This window comes from Cryptomeria japonica, unplaced genomic scaffold (genome assembly GCF_030272615.1).
Source record: "Cryptomeria japonica unplaced genomic scaffold, Sugi_1.0 HiC_scaffold_234, whole genome shotgun sequence".
Classification (NCBI taxonomy): Eukaryota; Viridiplantae; Streptophyta; class Pinopsida; order Cupressales; family Cupressaceae; genus Cryptomeria; species Cryptomeria japonica.
The window spans coordinates 52,170-70,000 of NW_026729056.1; the positions used below are offsets into that span (position 1 = coordinate 52,170).

General features: G+C 60.3%; 2 non-coding genes across 2 annotated transcripts; both read left to right on the plus strand.

The window, feature by feature from the left end:
* The first annotated feature begins 11,607 nt into the window (after positions 1-11,607).
* On the plus strand, positions 11,608-11,726 carry LOC131869096 (5S ribosomal RNA). Its single transcript, XR_009367491.1, has one exon. It is a non-coding gene; the product is annotated as a 5S ribosomal RNA (ribosomal RNA).
* Positions 11,727-17,641: 5,915 nt separating this feature from the next.
* LOC131869077 (5S ribosomal RNA) lies at positions 17,642-17,760 on the plus strand. Its single transcript, XR_009367472.1, has one exon. It is a non-coding gene; the product is annotated as a 5S ribosomal RNA (ribosomal RNA).
* Positions 17,761-17,831: the final 71 nt, after the last annotated feature.

Consider the following 17,831-nt stretch of genomic DNA (forward strand, 5'->3'; position numbering starts at 1 on the left):
TGCCAACCCCTTATCCCGCGATGCGTCCGATACACAGATGGTTCCAAGGCGGCCGAGGAGCCTCACCGCATAGCAATCGGGGGTGCGAGGCGAGGGATGGGGCGGGAAGGCCCCAACGGCTAGACGGAAGAGGCTTCAGGGCCGCCTCGGAATGGTCCAAGCATCGGACGCGCTTGGGGCGACTACCAGTGACAACCCCTCATCCCGCGATGCGTCCGATACGAAGATGGTTCCAAGGCGGCCGAGGAGCCTCACCGCATAGCAATCGGGGTGCGAGGTGGGGGATGCGGCGAGATGGCCCCAACGGCTAGACGGAAGAGGCCACAGGGCCGCGTCGGAATAGTCCAAGCATCGGACGCGCTTGGGGCGACTACCAGTGACAACCCCTTATCCCGCGATGCGTCCGATACGAAGATAGTTCCAAGGCGGCCGAGGAGCCTCACCGCATAGCAATCCGGGTGCGAGGTGGGGGATGCGGCGAGATGGCCCCAACGGCTAGACGGAAGAGGCTGCAGGGCCGCCTCGGAATAGTCCAAGCATCGGACGCGCTTGGGGCGACTACCAGTGACAACCCCTTATCCCGCGATGCTTCCGATACGAAGACAGTTCCAAGGCGGCCGAGGAGCCTCACCGCATAGCAATGGGGGTGCGAGGTGAGGGATGCGGCGAGATGGCCCCAACGGCTAGACGGAAGAGGCCACAGGGCCGCCTCGGAATAGTCCAAGCATCGGACGCGCTTGGGGCGACTACCAGTGACAACCCCTTATCCCGCGATGCATCCGATACGAAGATAGTTCCCAGGCGGCCGAGGAGCCTCACCGCATAGCAATCGGGGTGCGAGGCGAGGGATGCGGCGAGATGGCCCCAAAGGGTAGACGGAAGAGGCTGCGGGGCCGCCTCGGAATAGTCCAAGCATCGAACGCGCTTGGGGCGACTACCACTGCCAACCCCTTATCCCGCGATGCGTCCGATACACAGATAGTTCCGAGGCGGCCGAGGAGCTGGGGGATGCGGCGAGATGGCCCCAACGGCTAGACGGAAGAGGCTGCAGGGCCGCCTCGGAATAGTCCAAGCATCGGACGCGCTTGGGGCGACTACCAGTGACAACCCCTTATCCCGCGATGCGTCCGATACACAGATAGTTCCGAGGCGGCCAAGGAGCCTCACCGCATAGCAATCGTGGTGCGAGGTGGGGGATGCAGCGAGATGGCCCCAACGGCTAGACGGAAGAGGCTGCAGGGCCGCCTCGGAATGGTCCAAGCATCGGACGCGCTTGGGGCGACTACCACTGCCAACCCCTTATCCCGCGATGCGTCCGATACACAGATAGTTCCAAGGCGGCCGAGGAGCCTCACCGAATAGCAATCGGGGTGCGAGGCGAGGGATGCGGCGAGAAAGCCCCAACGGCTAGAGGGAAGAGGCTTCAGGTCCGCCTCGGAATGGTCCAAGCATCGGACGCGCTTGGGGCGACTACCAGTGACAACCCCTTATCCCGCGACGCGTCCGATACACAGATAGTTCCAAGGCGGCCGAGGAGCCTCACCGCATAGCAATCGGGGTGCGAGGCGAGGGATGCGGCGAGAAGGACCCAACGGCTAGACGGAAGAGGCTTCAGGGCCGCCTCGGAATGGTCCAAGCATCGGACGCGCTTGGGGCGACTACCAGTGACAACCCCTTATCCCGCGACGCGTCCGATACACAGATAGTTCCAAGGCGGCCGAGGAGCCTCACCGCATAGCAATCGGGGTGCGAGGCGAGGGATGCGGCGAGAAGGACCCAACGGCTAGACGGAAGAGGCTTCAGGTCCGCCTCGGAATGGTCCAAGCATCGGACGCGCTTGGGGCGACTACCAGTGACAACCCCTTATCCCGCGACGCGTCCGATACACAGATAGTTCCAAGGCGGCCGAGGAGCCTCACCGCATAGCAATCGGGGTGCGAGGCGAGGGATGCGGCGAGAAGGACCCAACGGCTAGACGGAAGAGGCTTCAGGGCCGCCTCGGAATGGTCCAAGCATCGGACGCGCTTGGGGCGACTACCAGTGACAACCCCTTATCCCGCGATGCGTCCGATACACAGATAGTTCCAAGGCGGCCGAGGAGCCTCACCGCATAGCAATCGGGGTGCGAGGCGAGGGATGCGGCGAGAAGGACCCAACGGCTAGACGGAAGAGGCTTCAGGGCCGCCTCGGAATGGTCCAAGCATCGGACGCGCTTGGGGCGACTACCAGTGACAACCCCTTATCCCGCGACGCGTCCGATACACAGATAGTTCCAAGGCGGCCGAGGAGCCTCACCGCATAGCAATCGGGGTGCGAGGCGAGGGATGCGGCAAGAAGGACCCAACGGCTAGACGGAAGAGGCTTCAGGGCCGCCTCGGAATGGTCCAAGCATCGGACGCGCTTGGGGCGACTACCAGTGACAACCCCTTATCCCGCGACGCGTCCGATACACAGATAGTTCCAAGGCGGCCGAGGAGCCTCACCGCATAGCAATCGGGGTGCGAGGCGAGGGATGCGGCGAGAAGGACCCAACGGCTAGACGGAAGAGGCTTCAGGTCCGCCTCGGAATGGTCCAAGCATCGGACGCGCTTGGGGCGACTACCAGTGACAACCCCTTATCCCGCGACGCGTCCGATACACAGATAGTTCCAAGGCGGCCGAGGAGCCTCACCGCATAGCAATCGGGGTGCGAGGCGAGGGATGCGGCGAGAAGGACCCAACGGCTAGACGGAAGAGGCTTCAGGGCCGCCTCGGAATGGTCCAAGCATCGGACGCGCTTGGGGCGACTACCAGTGACAACCCCTTATCCCGCGACGCGTCCGATACACAGATAGTTCCAAGGCGGCCGAGGAGCCTCACCGCATAGCAATCGGGGTGCGAGGCGAGGGATGCGGCGAGAAGGACCCAACGGCTAGACGGAAGAGGCTTCAGGGCCGCCTCGGAATGGTCCAAGCATCGGACGCGCTTGGGGCGACTACCAGTGACAACCCCTTATCCCGCGACGCGTCCGATACACAGATAGTTCCAAGGCGGCCGAGGAGCCTCACCGCATAGCAATCGGGGTGCGAGGCGAGGGATGCGGCGAGAAGGACCCAACGGCTAGACGGAAGAGGCTTCAGGGCCGCCTCGGAATGGTCCAAGCATCGGACGCGCTTGGGGCGACTACCAGTGACAACCCCTTATCCCGCGACGCGTCCGATACACAGATAGTTCCAAGGCGGCCGAGGAGCCTCACCGCATAGCAATCGGGGTGCGAGGCGAGGGATGCGGCGATAAGGACCCAACGGCTAGACGGAAGAGGCTTCAGGGCCGCCTCGGAATGGTCCAAGCATCGGACGCGCTTGGGGCGACTACCAGTGACAACCCCTTATCCCGCGACGCGTCCGATACACAGATAGTTCCAAGGCGGCCGAGGAGCCTCACCGCATAGCAATCGGGGTGCGAGGCGAGGGATGCGGCGAGAAGGACCCAACGGCTAGACGGAAGAGGCTTCAGGGCCGCCTCGGAATGGTCCAAGCATCGGACGCGCTTGGGGCGACTACCAGTGACAACCCCTTATCCCGCGACGCGTCCGATACACAGATAGTTCCAAGGCGGCCGAGGAGCCTCACCGCATAGCAATCGGGCTGCGAGGCGAGGGATGCGGCGAGAAGGACCCAACGGCTAGGCGGAAGAGGCTTCAGGGCCGCCTGGGAATGGTCCATGCATCGCACGCGCTTGGGGCGACTACCAGTGACAACCCCTTATCCCGCGACGCGTCCGATACACAGATAGTTCCAAGGCGGCCGAGGAGCCTCACCGCATAGCAATCGGGGTGCGAGGCGAGGGATGCGGCGAGAAGGACCCAACGGCTAGACGGAAGAGGCTTCAGGGCCGCCTCGGAATGGTCCAAGCATCGGACGCGCTTGGGGCGACTACCAGTGACAACCCCTTATCCCGCGACGCGTCCGATACACAGATAGTTCCAAGGCGGCCGAGGAGCCTCACCGCATAGCAATCGGGGTGCGAGTCGAGGGATGCGGCGAGAAGGACCCAACGGCTAGACGGAAGAGGCTTCAGGGCCGCCTCGGAATGGTCCAAGCATCGGACGCGCTTGGGGCGACTACCAGTGACAACCCCTTATCCCGCGATGCGTCTGATACACAGATAGTTCCAAGGCGGCCGAGGAGCCTCACCGCATAGCAATCGGGGTGCGAGGCAAGGGATGCGGCGAGAAGGACCCAACGGCTAGACGGAAGAGGCTTCAGGGCCGCCTCGGAATGGTCCAAGCATCGGACGCGCTTGGGGCGACTACCGTTGCCAACCCCTTATCCCGCGATGCGTCTGATACACAGATAGTTCCGAGGCGGCCGAGGAGCCTCACCGCATAGCAATCGGGTTGCGAGGCAGATTATTGGGAAGGGAACCCCCTGGGATGCGGCTCAAGCAGTGCCCAAAGGGACTGGAATGCGGAATCACATCGAGAGACCCAAATGCTATACGAGGGCTCAAATCGAATTATCGATTTGGCCACGACATGGACGCATCGGAACGACTACCTTTGCCGAACCACTCGCAATTGCATCCATACCGAAACCAATAGACATTTCCGTTAGAGCCCTCGCATAGCATTCGGGAATCTCGCATGCCCCTCTAAATCGACCAATGCTGGCGCTCAACGAAAATCCGAGCGCTACCACCGTTCGAGCGCCAGCATTGGTCGAGTTAGAGGGGCACGGGGGAGAATGCTCCAGTCAACACCTCCCCTATATAAGTTATTTGTCCGATTCTCGCACAACCGTAGTCTGCCTCGTCGAATCAAACAACGGTCCCAGATTCCGACTTCCGTTCCGTAGAGACCCAAAAGCTAGATGGAGGCTCGCAAGAAAGAGAGTCGGCGCATAGCAATCGGGTTTCTCGAACGTTTAGGGACCGAGCTCACTTGCGGATAGGGCAAAATCCGCCAAGCAACCCAAAAGCTAGACGGGGGCTCGAATCGAATCGCCTAGGCGGCCACAACAACGACGTGTTGGATCGACTACCAGTGCCAAACCATTCAGCAAGACTAGTCTGTGTCGAGGCCGGATAGAGATTCTCAGAGAGCGCCCGTACAGCATTTAGGAGACCTGCCGCGTCCCTCACACTCGACAAATGGTGGTGCACGTTTATAAATCCGAGCGATCCCAACCCTTTCAAGCACCAACATCGGTCGAGATAGAGGGGCACGGAGGGGGCTGCGTGAGACAACACAGTCCCCTATATAAGTTATTTGTCCGATTCTCACACATCCGAAGAATGGTCATCAAATCGGACAACAGCCCAAACTTCCGACTTCCGTCCCAGAAAGCCCAAGAGCTATCTAAAACGTTCATGGCCGGAACTCGATCGCGGCTATACCAGTCCGCCAAGCAACCCAAAAGCTAGACTGGAGCTCTAGTCGAATCACCTCTGTGGCCATTGCAAGGACGTGTTGGAGCGACTACCATTGCCGAACCATTCCGCAGGTCGAGTCCATACCAAGGCCGCATAGAGATTCACGATGAGCTCCTGCATAGCAATCAGGAGACTTGCCGTGTCCATCACAATCGATAAATCCTGGTGCAAGATTTTTGCATCCGAGCGCTCCAACCAGTCGAGCACCAGCATCAATCGACATAAACGGGCACGGGGGGAGGATGCTCGAGAACACTACCTCCCCTATATAAGTTATTTGTCCGATTCTCAAGCAGCCGAAGTCTGGTCATCGAATCGGGTCAAAGACCACAACTTCCGACTTTACCCACAATGCAAGTCATCGAATCGAACATCGGCCCCCGAGTCGGACTCCATGCGTATGTCAGGTCATCGGACCCAAATTCCGCCTTCCTGCGCATGGCGGGCCATCAATATCAACTCGGTCATCGGACCCAAACTCCGCCTTTCTGCGCATGGCACGCCTTCAAATCGGTCATCGGACCCAAATTCCGCCTTCCTGTGCATGGCGGGCCATCAACATCAACTCGGTCATCGGACCCAAATTCCGCCTTTCTGCGCATGGCACGCCATCAACTCGGTCATCGGACCCAAATTCCGCCTTCCTGCGCATGGCAGGTCATCGGACACAAATTCAGACCTCGCCAATATGCCTACGTATCGAATCGGTCATCGGACCCAACTTCCGACTTCATCCATACTGTAGGGTCTTTGAGGTTGGCGCGGTGCGCTCAACCCGGGGAGTCGACCCATCGAAGCATACACCTCCCCTATATAAGCTATTTGTCCGATTCCCACACCTGTGTAGTTTGCACCTCTGACCAGGACATCGACCCCAACTTCCGAACTCGACTGCAACGACGGCACCAGCGCCTTGGTGCGCACCTTGCGACGCACAGTCCCAACATTCGCCTTCCTGCACATGGCAGGTCATCGGACCCAAATTCCGACCTCGCGAGTATGCCTACATATCGAATCGGTCATCGGACACAACTTCCGACTTCATCCATACCGTAGGGTCTTTGAGGTTGGCGCGGTGCGCTCAACCCGGGGAGTCGACCCAACGAAGCATACACCTCCCCTATATAAGCTATTTGTCCGATTCCCACACCTGTGTAGTTTGCACCTCCGATCAGGACATCGACCCCAACTTCCGAACTCGCCTGCAACGACCGAACCAGCGCCTTGGTGCGCACCTTGCAACGCACAGTGCCAACATTCGCCTTCCTGCACATGGCAGGTCATCGGACCCAAATTCCGACCTCGCGAGTATGCCTACATATCGAATCGGTCATCGGACCCAACTTCCGACTTCATCCATACCGTAGGGTCTTTGAGGTTGGCGCGGTGCGCTCAACCCGGGGAGTCGACCCAACGAAGCATACACCTCCCCTATATAAGCTATTTGTCCGATTCCCACACCTGTGTAGCTTGCACCTCCGATCAGGACATCGACCCCAACTTCCGAACTCGACTAAAAAGACCGCACCAGCACCTTGGTGTGCACCTTGCAACGCACAGTGCCAACATTCGCCTTCCTGCACATGGCAGGTCATCGGACCCAAATTCCGACCTCATGAGCATACCTACTAATCGAATCGGTCATCGGACCCAACTTCCGACTTCATCCATACCGTAGGGTCTTTGAGGTTGGCGCGGTGCGCTCAACCTGGGGAGTCGACCCATCGAAGCATACACCTCCCCTATATAAGCTATTTGTCCGATTCCGACACCTGTGTAGTTTGCACCTCCGCTCAGGACATCGACCCCAACTTCCGAACTCGCCTGCAACGACCGAACCAGCGCCTTGGTGCGCACCAAAAGTGCGCACTTTTGGAGGGCACTTTTGTGCGCTCCAAAGGTGCGCACTTTTGGAGGGCACTTTTGTGCGCTCCAAAGGTGCGCACTTTTGGAGGGCACTTTTTGGAGGGCACTTTTGTGCGCTCCAAAGGTGCGCACTTTTGGAGGGCACTTTTTGGAGGGCACTTTTCTGCGCTCCAAAGGTGCGCACTTTTGGAGGGCACTTTTTGGAGGGCACTTTTCTGCGCTCCAAAGGTGCGCACTTTTGGAGGGCACTTTTTGGAGGGCACTTTTCTGCGCTCCAAAGGTGCGCACTTTTGGAGGGCACTTTTTGGAGGGCACTTTTCTGCGCTCCAAAGGTGCGCACTTTTGGAGGGCACTTTTGTGCACTCCAAAGGTGCACACTTTTGGAGGGCACTTTTTGGAGGGCACTTTTCTGCACTCCAAAGGTGCGCACTTTTGGAGGGCACTTTTTGGAGGGCACTTTTGTGCGCTCCAAAGGTGCGCACTTTTGGAGGGCACTTTTTGGAGGGCACTTTTGTGCGCTCCAAAGGTGCGCACTTTTGGAGGGCACTTTTGTGCACTCCAAAGGTGCGCACTTTTGGAGGGCACTTTTCCTGCGCTCCAAAGGTGCACACCTAGGTGAGCACCTTCGACCACACCTTGTAGCACACCAAACTCTGACTTTCGACTTCATCCGCAATGCAGGGTCTTTGAGGTTGGCGCAATGCGCACAACCAGGGGAGTCGACCCATCAAACCCAACACCTCCCCTATATAAGCTATTTGTCTGATTCTCATACATGCGTAGCCTGCAGGAGCAATTAGGACATCGACCCCAACTTTCGGCTTCTAAACGAAAACAAGGTCTTTGAGGTTGGTGTAATGCGAACAACTAGGGGAGTCAACCCATCAAACCCAACACCTCCCCTATATAAGCTATTTGTCTGATTCTCATACATGTGTAGTCTACAGGAGCAATTAGGACATCGACCCCAACTTTTGACTTCTTAACGAAAACAAGGTCTTTGAGGTTGACGTAATGCGCACAACCAGGGGAGTCGACCCATCAAACCCAACACCTCCCCTATATAAGCTATTTGTCCGATTCTCATACATGTGTAGCCTACAGGAGCCATTAGGACATTGACCCCAACTTTTGACTTCTTAACGAAAACAAGGTCTTTGAGGTTGGCGTAATGCGCACAACCAAGGGAGTTGACCCATCAAACCCAACACCTCCCCTATATAAGCTATTTGTCTGATTCTCATACATGTGTAGCCTGCAACAACGATTAGGACATCCACCCCAACTTCTGAATTCGTCTGCGTTGACCGCACCAAAGGTGCACGCCTTGGTGCTCACCAAAATCCGACTTCCGACTTCTTCTGCTATGCGGGGTCTTTGAGGTTGGCGCAGTGCGCACAACCAGGGGAGTCAACCCACCGAATGCAACACCTCCCCTATATAAGCTATTTGTCTGATTCTCATACATGCGTAGACTGCAGCAATGATTAGGACATCCACCCCAACTTTTGACTTCTTAAACAAGACAGGGTCTTTGAAGTTGGTGCAGTGCACACAACCAGGGGAGTCGACCCATCAAACGCAACACCTCCCCTATATAAAGCTATTTGTCCGATTCTCATACGTGTAGTCTGCAGCAGCGATTAGGACATCGACCCCAACTTCCGAATTCGTTTGCATTGACCGCACCAAAGGTGCACGCCTTGGTGTGCACCTTGGAGTGCACTTTGGTGCTCACCTCGGTGCACACTTTGGTGTGCACCTCGGTGTGCACCAAAGGTGCGCACCTTGGAGCGCACCAAAGGTGTACACTTTGGAGCGCACCACATAGGGTCTTTGAGAGGTTGGCGCAGTGCGCACACCAAGGTGGGTGTTGAGGTGCGTGCCGAGGTGGGTGGGTGCTAGGGTGCGCTCCATGGTGGGTGCCAGGGTGGGTGCGTGCTAGGGTGGATTCCAAAGAGGGTCATAGGGTGGGTGCCAAGGTGGGTTGGTGATATAGTGGGTTCAAAGGTGGGTACTAGGGTGGGTTCCAAGGTGGGTCACAAGTTGGGTGCCAGGATGCGTGGGTGTTAGGTTGGGTGCCAAGGTGGGCTCCTGCGTGGGTGGGTGCTAGGGTGGGTTTCAAGGTGGACGCGAGGGCGGGTGCCAAGGTGGGTAACAAGTTGGGTGTTAGGATGGGTGAGTGCTAGAGTGGGTGCCAAGGTGGGTGGGTGCTAAGGTGGATGCCAAGGTGGTTCACAGGGTGGGTGGGTTCTAGGGTGAGTTCCAAGGTGGGTCACAGGTTTAGTGCTAGGGTGCGTGTCAAGGCGGGTGTCGAGGTGCCTGGGTGCTAGGGTGTGGATGCCAATGTGGGTCATAGGGTGGGTACTAGGGTGGGCTGCAATGTGGGTGCCAAGGTGGGTAACATGCTCGGTTGGTTCTAAATTGGGTGTCAGGGTGGGTGTGCACCCACCTTGCCCGAGGTGGGTGCCAAGGTGCCAGTGTGGGTGGGTGCTAAGGTGGATGCCAAGGTGGGTGAGAAGGTGGGTGATAGGTTGAGTGGTAGGATGGGTGGGTGCCAAGATGGGTCACAGGGTGGGTGCAAGGGTGGGTAGGTGCTAGGGTTGGTGTCAGGGTGGGTGGGTGCTAGGTTGGGTTCCAAGGTGGGTGCGAGGGTGAGTGTCAAGGTGGGTCACAGGTTAGGTGCTAGGATGGGTGAGTGCTAGGGTGCAAAGGTGCCAGGGTGGGTGCTAGGATGGGTCGATGCTAGGGTGAGTGGCAAGGTGGGTCCACAAGTGTCAAGGTGGGTGCCGAGGTGGGTGCCAACTTGGGTTCCAAGGTGGGTGCCAAGTGGGCGACTGCTATGGTGGATGCCAAGGTGGGTCACGGGGTGGGTGCCAAGTTGCTAGGTTGTGTTCCAAGGTGGGTGCCAACGTGGCTGCTAGGGTGCGTGGGTTAAAGGGTGTGTCACAACGTGGGTGCCAGGATGGGTGCGCACCCACACTGGCCAAGACGGGTGCAAGGTTGGGTTCCAAGCCCGGTCACAGGCTGGGTGCTAGGATGGGTGGGTGCCAAGGTGGGCACCAGGGTGGGTGCACCCACCCTGGCCAAGGTGGGTCACGGGGTGGGTCCTAGGGTGGGTAACAGGGTGGGTACTAAGGTGCGTGCCAAGGTGGGTCATGGGGTGGGTGCCAAGGTGGGCACCAGGGTGGGTGTGCACCAACCCTAGCCAGGGTAGGTCACGGGGTGGTTGTCGGGGTGGGCGTCAAGGAGCCAAGGTGGGTGGCAAGTAGCCAAGTTGCGTGCCAAGGTGGGTGTCGGGGTGGGTGCCAAGGATCCAAGGTGGGTGCCAAGGAACCAAGGTGGGTGTCTGGGTGGGTGCCGAGGTGGGAGCCAGGGTGGGTCCCAAGGTGAGTGCAAAGGTGGGTGCCAGGGTCAAGGTGAGTGCCAATGTGGGTTCCAAGGTGCCAGGGTCAGGGTGAGTGCCAATGTGGGTTCAAAGGTGCTAAGTTGGGTGCGAGGTTGGGTGCGAGGGTGGGTGGGTGCCAAGGTGTGCTAGGTGGAAGCCCGGGTGGGTCGGCATCCCATGGGTGTCGAGTTGGGTGCCTGATGGGTGCTTCTTGTCAAGTTTTAGTCGTCGGGACTCATTTCGAGCCTTAGAGGTCGTTTCTTGTCCGGTTGCCCTGTCTTCGACCTGGGAACCCAATTTTGGTCCTCGGGTCCCATTTTTTTTTTGTCTCGCATCCCACTTTTGGCCTGTGGCCTTTTCGGGGTCGATTCTCGTTTTGGGCATCAGAGCATGTTTCTTCTCCTAAAACCCAATATTTGTTTATTAAGTCTCGGAACACATTTTTGTTCTCGTGGACCCATCATGGGTCTTGGAACGCATTTGTGGTCCTTGGGTCCCATTTTGCATCCCGAAACTTGTGTTTTGGTGCTTGATCCCTATTTTGGGTGCCCACCTTGCACCAAGTGCGCACCCGGGGCAAACTGAGCGCCTTGGTGCACCGGGGCAAGATCGAGCGTGCACCCGAGGCGCCCCGAACATGCACCAAGGTGCACTCGGCCCACATGTGAGCGCAGGTCGTTGCGCCCGAGGTGGTGTGTGGGCACCGCGTTGCAGACGGGACACTGCACGCACACGACGCCCCGTCCAGGTGCACGCACGTAGGCCGGGCCGGGTGCACACCCGACGCCCTAGCAAGGTGCGCGCACCCGGGCAGGGCTCACACTTGGCGAACGGGGCGCACTTCGCGAGGGAGGGTGTGCACCTCGACGGGGGTGGGTGGCCGGGGTGGATTCGCACGTGGGTCGCGGTTTGCTAAGTACACACTGCGACAAGCTCATAACGGGTGCGATCATACCAGCGTTAGTGCACCGGATCCCATCAGAACTCCGCAGTTAAGCGCGCTTGGGCCGGAGTAGTACTAGGATGGGTGACCTCCCGGGAAGTCCCGGTGTTGCACCCTTTCTTAGTTTTTCGCCGGGCGTCGCAATGCTATTTGAATAAACCTTTTGCCCGTTTGCGTTCTCGTCGGGGCCGGGCCGGGCCGGGGTGCGCTGCCCGCACTACCGCGCGGGCGGGGGCGACACCGAGCGCGCACCCGAGGCGCCCCGAGCACACAGGCCACGGTGCAACCCGGGCGTTGTGCGCGCACCCCGGTGCGCCCGAGGTGCTGCGCGCGCACCCAGGTGAAATCGGTGTGCACCTCGGCCAGTGCGCGCTCGGTCGAGTCGCGCACGTTGGCCAAGGTGCACGGTGATGTTTCTTACTCTAAGGTTCCGCACCAGACGCCCGGGACAGGTGAGCGAAGCTGGGCGGGGCCGGGTGCGCGGCCGGGGCAGGTGCACGCAGCTGGAGAGAGCTTTGGAGCACACCAGAGGTGCGCACCTTGGAGCACACTTCGGAGCGCACCAATGATGCGCTCCATTCAAAAGTTTCCTGAAAAGGCAAAAAAAGTTGAGATTATAGAATTTCCCACTTGAGAGATTGTAAAAAAAAAAAATTTAAAATGAAGGAAACGCGGGTGCCAAGGTGTGCGCGCCCGGGTGCGCAGCCCAGCCAAGGTGTGCGCACCAAGGCGCCCACCCTGGCGAAGGTGCACGCAAGGTGCGCACCCGAGGCAAACCGGACAATTAACCCAACTTTCGACTTCGCGCGCACCTGCGCACCTTGGAGCGCACTTCGGAGTGCTCCTTGTTGCGCACCAATCTTGGGCACCTCGGAGTGCACCATGGCGCCCACCAAGGTGCGCACCCGGGGCAAACCGAGCTCCGACTTCGTGCGCACCTTGGAGCGCACGAAAGGTGCGCACCATGGCGCCCACCAAGGTGCGCAGCCCAGCCAAGGCGTGCGCATCAAGGTGCGCACCCTGGCGAAGGTGCGCACCCGGGGCAAACCGAGCTCCGACTTCGTGCGCACCTTGGAGCGCACAAAGGGTGCGCAACCCAGCCAAGGTGTGCGCACCCCGGGCAAACCGAGCTCCGAATCGTGCGCACCTTGGAGCACACTTCGGAGCCCTCCTTGGTGCGCACCGATGTTGCGCACCTCGGAGCGCACCCGGGGAAAACAATGCAATTAACCCGACTTTCGACTTCGTGGGCACCTCGGAGCGCTCTCGGGTTCGCACCTCGGAGCACACCGAGGTGCGCACCTTTGATGCGCTGCCTTCACCAATTTCCAGAAAAGGCAAGAAAACATTGAGAAGGTGTGCGCACCGAGGTGCCCACCCTGGCGAAGGTGCACGCGAGGTGCGCACCCGGGGCAAACCGGGCTCCGACTTCGTGCACGCCATGCTGCGCACCTTGGAGGGCCATGGTGCGCACCTTGGAGCACACTTCGGAGCGCTCAATGGTGCCCAACCCAGCCAAGGTGCCCACCGCGGCGAAGGTGCACGCGAGGTGCGCACCCGGGGCAAACCGGGCTCCGACTTCGTGCACGCCGCACCTTGGAGCACACTTCGGAGCGCTCCTTGGTGCGCACCAGGGCGCGCAACCCAGCCGAGGTGCCCACCCCGGCGAAGGTGCACGCGGGGTGCGCACCCGAGGCAAACCGGGCTCCGACTTCGTGCACGCCATGGTGCCCACCGCGGCGAAGGTGCACGCGAGGTGCGCACCCGGGGCAAACCGGGCTCCGACTTCGTGCACGCCGCACCTTGGAGCACACTTCGGAGCGCTCCTTGGTGCGCACCAGGGCGCGCAACCCAGCCGAGGTGCCCACCCCGGCGAAGGTGCACGCGAGGTGCGCACCCGGGGCAAACCGGGCTCCGACTTCGTGCACGCCATGGTGCCCACCGCGGCGAAGGTGCACGCGAGGTGCGCACCCGGGGCAAACCGGGCTCCGACTTCGTGCACGCCGCACCTTGGAGCACACTTCGGAGCGCTCCTTGGTGCGCACCATGGTGCCCACCAGGGCGCGCAACCCCGCCGAAGGTGCACGCGAGGTGCGCACCCGGGGCAAACCGGGCTCCGACTTCGTGCACGCCGCACCTTGGAGCACACTTCGGAGCGCTCCTTGGTGCGCACCAGGGCGCGCAACCCCGCCGAAGGTGCACGCGAGGTGCGCACCCGGGGCAAACCGGGCTCCGACTTCGTGCACGCCATGGTGCGCACCAGGGTGCCCACCGCGGCGAAGGTGCGCACCCGGGGCAAACCGGGCTCCGACTTCGTGCACGCCGCACCTTGGAGCACACTTCGGAGCGCTCCTTGGTGCGCACCAGGGCGCGCAACCCAGCCGAGGTGCCCACCCCGGCGAAGGTGCACGCGAGGTGCGCACCCGGGGCAAACCGGGCTCCGACTTCGTGCACGCCATGGTGCCCACCGCGGCGAAGGTGCGCACCCGGGGCAAACCGGGCTAGGACTTCGTGCACGCCGCACCTTGGAGCACACTTCGGAGCGCTCCTTGGTGCGCACCATGGTGCCCACCAGGCCGCGCAACCCAGCCAAGGTGTGCGCACCAAGGTGCACGCGAGGTGCGCACCCGGGGCAAACCGGGGTCCGGCTTCGTGCACGCCGCACCTTGGAGCACACATCGGGGCGCTCCCGGGTTCGCACCGGCGTTGCGCACCGTGGTGGGCACCTCGGAGCGCACCGTGGTGGGCACCTCGGAGCACACCAAGGTGGGCAGCGAGGTGCGCACCTTTGATGCGATGCCTTCACTAATTTCCATAAAAGGCAAAAGAAAACGAGATTTTAAAATTTCCGTTTTGAAAGATAGTGAGAAAAAGGGAATGCTGGTGCCATCTTGAGCCCGCCCTGGTGCGCAGCCCAGCCAAGGTGTGCGCACCAAGGTGCCCACCCTGGCGAAGGTGCGCGCCCGGGCAATTAACCCAACTTCCAACTTCGCGCGCGCCAGGGTGGGAGCGCACCCAACAACCGGGCCTGGGAAGAGCCAATGCGAGAAACCCCACCAAACGCTCTGACAAAAAAAGAGGGGGCGCTCCAGTAACCCCGCTTCGGAGCGCACCCTGGGCAAACCCAGCCAGGGTGCCCACCCCGGCCAAGGTGCAGGCGAGGTGCGCACCCGGGGCAAACCGGGCTCCGACAACGTGCACGCCGCACCTTGGAGCACACTTCGTAGCGCTCCCGGGTGCGCACCTCAGAGCACACCAAGGTGGGCAGCGAGGTGCGCACCTTTGATGCGCTGCCTTCACTAATTTCCAGAAAAGGCAAAAAAAAGAGGAGATTTTAAAATTTCCGTTTTGAAAGATAGTGAAAAAAACGGAACGCGGGTGCCATCTTGAGCCCGCCCGGGTGCACAGCCCAGGTAAGGTGCCCACCCTGGCAAAGGTGCGCACCCGGGCAATTAACCCTACTTCCGACTTCGTGCGCGCCAGGGTGGCAACCGGGCCTGGGAAGAGCCAATGCGAGAAACCCCACCAAACGCTCCGACAAAAAAAGAGGCGGCGCTCCAATAACCCCGCTTCGGAGCGCAGCCGGGGCAAACCCAGCCAAGGTGCCCACCCCGACGAAGGTGCACGCGAGGTGCGCACCCGGGGCAAACCGGGCTCCGACAACGTGCACGCAGCACCTTGGAGCACACTTCGAAGCACTCCCGGGTGCCCACCGGCGTTGCGCACCGTGGTGGGCAGCGAGGTGCGCACCTTTGATGCGCTGCCTTCACTAATTTCCAGAAAAGGCAAAAAAAAATGAGATTTTAAAATTTCCGTTTTGAAAGATAGTGAAAAAAACGGAACGCGGGTGCCATCTTGAGCCCGCCCTGGTGCGCAGCCCAGGCAAGGCATGCGCACCAAGGTGCCCACCCGCGGTGCACACCCGGGGCAAACCGGGCTCCGACTTCGTGCAGGCCGCACCTTGGAGCACACTTCGGAGCGCTCCTTGGTGCGCACCATGGTGCCCACCAGGGCGCACCCGGGGCAAACCGGGCTCCGACTTCGTGCACGCCGCACCTTGGAGCACACATCGGAGCGCTCCCAGGTTCGCACCAGCGTTGCGCACCTTTGATGCGCTGCCTTCACTAATTTCCAGAAAAGGCAAAAAAAAACGATATTTTAAAATTTCCGTTCTGAAAGATAGTGAAAAAAACGGAACGCGGGTGCCATCTTGAGCCCTTCCTGGTGCGCAGCCCAGGCAAGTTGTGCGCACCAAGGTGCCCACCCTGGCGGAGGTGCGCGCCCGGGGCAAACCGGGCTCCGACTTCGTGCACTGCATGGTGCCCACCAAGGCGCGCAACCCAGCCAAGGTGCCCACCGCAGCGAAGGTGCACGCGAGGTGCGCACCCGAGGTGCACACCCGGGGCAAACCGAGCTCCGACTTCGTGCACGCCGCACCTTGGAGCACACTTCAGAGCGCTCCTTGGTGCGCACCAGGGCGCGCAACCCAGCCAAGGTGCTCACCCCGGCGAAGGTGCACGCGAGGTGCGCACCCGGGGCAAGCCGGGCTCGGACTTCGTGCACGCCGCACCTTGGAGCACACATCGGAGCGCTCCCGGGTTCGCACCAGCATTGCGCACCTTTGATGCGCTGCCTTCACTAATTTCCAGAAAAGGCAAAAAAAAAAAAAAAACGAGATTTTAAAATTTCCGTTTTGAAAGATAGTGAAAAAAACGGAACGCGGGTGCCATCTTGAGCCCGCCCTGGTGTGCAGCCCAGGCAAGTTGTGCGCACCAAGGCACCCACCCTGGCCAAGGTGGGTCACGGGGTGGGTCCTAGGGTGGGTAACGGGGTGGGTACTAAGGTGCGTGCCAAGGTGGGTCATGGGGTGGGTGCCAAGGTGGGCACCAGGGTGGGTGTGCACCAACCCTAGCCAGGGTAGGTCACGGGGTGGTTGTCGGGGTGGGCGTCAAGGAGCCAAGGTGGGTGGCAAGTAGCCAAGTTGCGTGCCAAGGTGGGTGTCGGGGTGGGTGCCAAGGATCCAAGGTGGGTGCCAAGGAACCAAGGTGGGTGTCTGGGTGGGTGCCGAGGTGGGAGCCAGGGTGGGTCCCAAGGTGAGTGCAAAGGTGGGTGCCAGGGTCAAGGTGAGTGCCAATGTGGGTTCCAAGGTGCCAGGGTCAGGGTGAGTGCCAATGTGGGTTCAAAGGTGCTAAGTTGGGTGCGAGGTTGGGTGCGAGGGTGGGTGGGTGCCAAGGTGTGCTAGGTGGAAGCCCGGGTGGGTCGGCATCCCATGGGTGTCGAGTTGGGTGCCTGATGGGTGCTTCTTGTCAAGTTTTAGTCGTCGGGACTCATTTCGAGCCTTAGAGGTCGTTTCTTGTCCGGTTGCCCTGTCTTCGACCTGGGAACCCAATTTTGGTCCTCGGGTCCCATTTTTTTTTGTCTCGCATCCCACTTTTGGCCTGTGGCCTTTTCGGGGTCGATTCTCGTTTTGGGCATCAGAGCATGTTTCTTCTCCTAAAACCCAATATTTGTTTATTAAGTCTCGGAACACATTTTTGTTCTCGTGGACCCATCATGGGTCTTGGAACGCATTTGTGGTCCTTGGGTCCCATTTTGCATCCCGAAACTTGTGTTTTGGTGCTTGATCCCTATTTTGGGTGCCCACCTTGCACCAAGTGCGCACCCGGGGCAAACCGAGCGCCTTGGTGCACCGGGGCAAGATCGAGCGTGCACCCGAGGCGCCCCGAACATGCACCAAGGTGCACTCGGCCCACATGTGAGCGCAGGTCGTTGCGCCCGAGGTGGTGTGTGGGCACCGCGTTGCAGACGGGACACTGCACGCACACGACGCCCCGTCCAGGTGCACGCACGTAGGCCGGGCCGGGTGCACACCCGACGCCCTAGCAAGGTGCGCGCACCCGGGCAGGGCTCACACTTGGCGAACGGGGCGCACTTCGCGAGGGAGGGTGTGCACCTCGACGGGGGTGGGTGGCCGGGGTGGATTCGCACGTGGGTCGCGGTTTGCTAAGTACACACTGCGACAAGCTCATAACGGGTGCGATCATACCAGCGTTAGTGCACCGGATCCCATCAGAACTCCGCAGTTAAGCGCGCTTGGGCCGGAGTAGTACTGGGATGGGTGACCTCCCGGGAAGTCCCGGTGTTGCACCCTTTTTTAGTTTTTCGCCGGGCGTCGCAATGCTATTTGAATAAACCTTTTGCCCGTTTGCGTTCTCGTCGGGG